Genomic DNA, 3,233 nt, shown 5'->3' with positions numbered 1-3,233 from the left:
CAACCTGCAAAGGAAATATTACATGAGCTTGCTTTAAAACCAACAGTAGCAAAAGCTTAATATATATATATATATATATATATATATATATATATATATATATATATATACAACAGGTGGTTGTGGACACCCCCCTCGTATTCTTTTTACTTTCAGTGAATATATTTAGTATTTAGCGTATATTCGTTACAAAATTCTTCTTTAAACAAACCTCACATAGAAACCGTTTATGTGACCGTCATATCACCGATTACTTAAGAAAATGACATTTTTAAAAGCAGTTTCTATGTGAGATTTTTAATCAAATGAAACCAGTATGATTTGCGTAAAATATTCTGCAAACCAATACACAATATACCCATGACATTGAACATTCAATACAACAATACACAACATAGCCATGACATTGAACATTCAATACAACAATACACAACATAGACATGACATTGAACATTCAATACAACAATACACAACATAGACATGACATTGAACATTCAATACAACAATACACAACATAGACATGACATTGAACATTCAATACAACAATACACAACATAGACATGACATTGAACATTCAATACAACAATACACAACATAGACATGACATTGAACATTCAATACAACAATACACAACATAGACATGACATTGAACATTCAATACAACAATACACAACATAGACATGACATTGAACATTCAATACACAACATAGACATGACATTGAACATTCAATACAACATAGACATGACATTGAACATTCAATACAACAATACAACATAGACATGACATTGAACATTCAATACAACAATACACCATATACCCATGGCATTGAACATTCAACAAAACAGGTAGATGAGGAGTTATACTGAAAGTCGTCTCCACAAGCTCCGGGGTAAAAACAAGTAAACTACCAAGCTTTTTAACATTGTAACATTTTGAATTTTAGCACGAAATTTGCTCATCACTATGGAAAGCCAAAGAGTTCAATATTCTATCTTTGTAATTATGTATTTGTTGTTACTAAATGCGCCATCGGTTCAATGTAAATAGAAAAATGTTAATCGTTATCTTGACATTTGTAGTACATAACGGTATATTCGTTATTTGAATGGCGTAAGATGTAAAGGCATGTAATGTCTGTGTAGATGCGTAACAAGTGAATGCAAATAATTATTTATTCAATGTAAATTTGAAATTAGATCTTCGTCATCCGTATTTGAGCATTTGCATTGCAGTTGCGAGTTACAGTAAATTTTTTTGGTAATCCGTCCGATGATAGTTCGACATTCGAATTTGCTCATTCGTTTACTGCATTTCAACATTTGTTCGTTGTTTTACCATTATGACGACAGAGGGCGCGCACTACATCGAATCTTTTGGGAAACAGACTATAGAATCATATTGGAGGACCAGTTTATGTGACATTCCCTCGGAGCTATTATTTTCCCGGCCTTTCGAAGTCCGAGGTAAATTATTTTATTTTGTGCAAGGAAGATATTTTGATAAGCAAATTCATACCATATTTTTATTATGAGTTTCATTCCTTCTGTTTATCATAAGTAGAGTTTCTTCTCCGACGATGTACTGATTAATAGACAAATTCGATTATCTAATCGAAATGGCCCCCGATTACAGTGTATAGATAATCTATTAAAATTTTTGATAATCGATTAATCAAAATACAACTTAAAGTAATTTATATTCATGCTTTCTTGATTTATTTTCTGTGAATGTAACTAAGTAATAAGTATTAATTTGATAAATGAATCCAATGATAAAAAATACATCAAAAATGCATTTCAGAAATCACCCCAAATTTTTTACCAATTCATTCTTCATTCAATAATAAAAAAATTTAATACTTGAAATTAATCGATTATTAATCAATTATAGTGCGTCCGATTATACTGATAATCAATCATGAAAAAATATTCCGATGGTTCATCACTACGACTGTTTAAAAGGTTGGATATAATTCCCTAACAGGGCAATTGTTACACTAAAAATGGAATTGATACTCTTTTTTAGTCTAATTAACTGTATCATGGGATTTTCAGTTGTTTCCCCTCTATTCTCGTGTTTGCTCTGAGTAAAAAATTAAGAGCAAGAATAATTCTACATCCTCTAAATATTTAGAGTCTAGGAAGCGTATATTTGACTCTATATGTGGCCAACAAGGTTTATAAATAACCTCTAACAGCTAGACTATGAAATAAATAAATGTTTCTTTCTCTGCTTTAAACAGACAAAATGAGTGGTTTACAATAAAGAGGCTTGACAGAGGACAACTGGAACAATTTTTTTGACAAGAGAAAAGTATCTCAAATTAAACTATATCAAAATACCCCCGGTAATGTTGATTAATGATACATTTTTAACAAAAACAGGAGTTTTGAAATTGGGGTGTCTGAAATTGAGTTAGCTATCTTGTGGAGAGAAAAAGAAGGGGATGATCAGATACGAAACCAAAACAAGTGCTTGTGGAAATAATGTAAAATTCAAATCTAGGCCATGGCTCAGGCTACTGGTTTTATGGCCTGACCTAGTAAAAACCCATAGGCGTCGGAACCGGGGGGGGGGGGACTAGGGAGGGGCTTAGCCCCCCCCCCCCTGACTTTTTTTGCAAAGATAGACATAATAGACATAATACCCTCCCCCCAAACGACGTAGAAACTTTTTTGCTGGTTTAGCTCCCGCCCCTTTCCGACGCCTATGAAACTAGAATAGTTTTTGCGTGTTTTAGAATTCTTACCCAATGTACATATTAACTATTTAATATTGTGAATTACGTATTTCAGTGACAGCAATGCAAAAATGGTGGGGAACCAGGGGCGGATCCAGGAATTGTGGTTACGGGGGCGCCACTTTGTGAGGCAGTGGGTCCAGGGCGAAACCCTGGTGGGGGTCCAGGGGGCGAAGCCCCCGGAAGCTCCTGGATTTTACAGATTTTATGGGGCTTGAAATATTTCTCCTATTAAGTCATTTGTACTATTTTCTATCATTTTAATAAGGTGAAATTAATAAAATGACCCAAATTTTAAGGGTTTTTTGGAAAAAATTAAGTTCTCCCAATAAAGTAATTCAAGAAATCAAAGGATTTTGTCATTTATTTCTCCGGGAGTGGAAGAAATTATTGCTTCTTTTGTCGTTTAGTACATTTTCCGAAACAAGATACCGCGATTTACCTTAAATTTGAAAATTTTAGAGGGGGGGGGGGCCGGCTGCGGCCCCTCTA

The sequence above is a fragment of the Ostrea edulis genome, chromosome 9 (assembly GCF_947568905.1).
Source record: "Ostrea edulis chromosome 9, xbOstEdul1.1, whole genome shotgun sequence".
Taxonomy (NCBI): Eukaryota; Metazoa; Mollusca; class Bivalvia; order Ostreida; family Ostreidae; genus Ostrea; species Ostrea edulis.
This window is presented reverse-complemented; position numbering follows the sequence as displayed.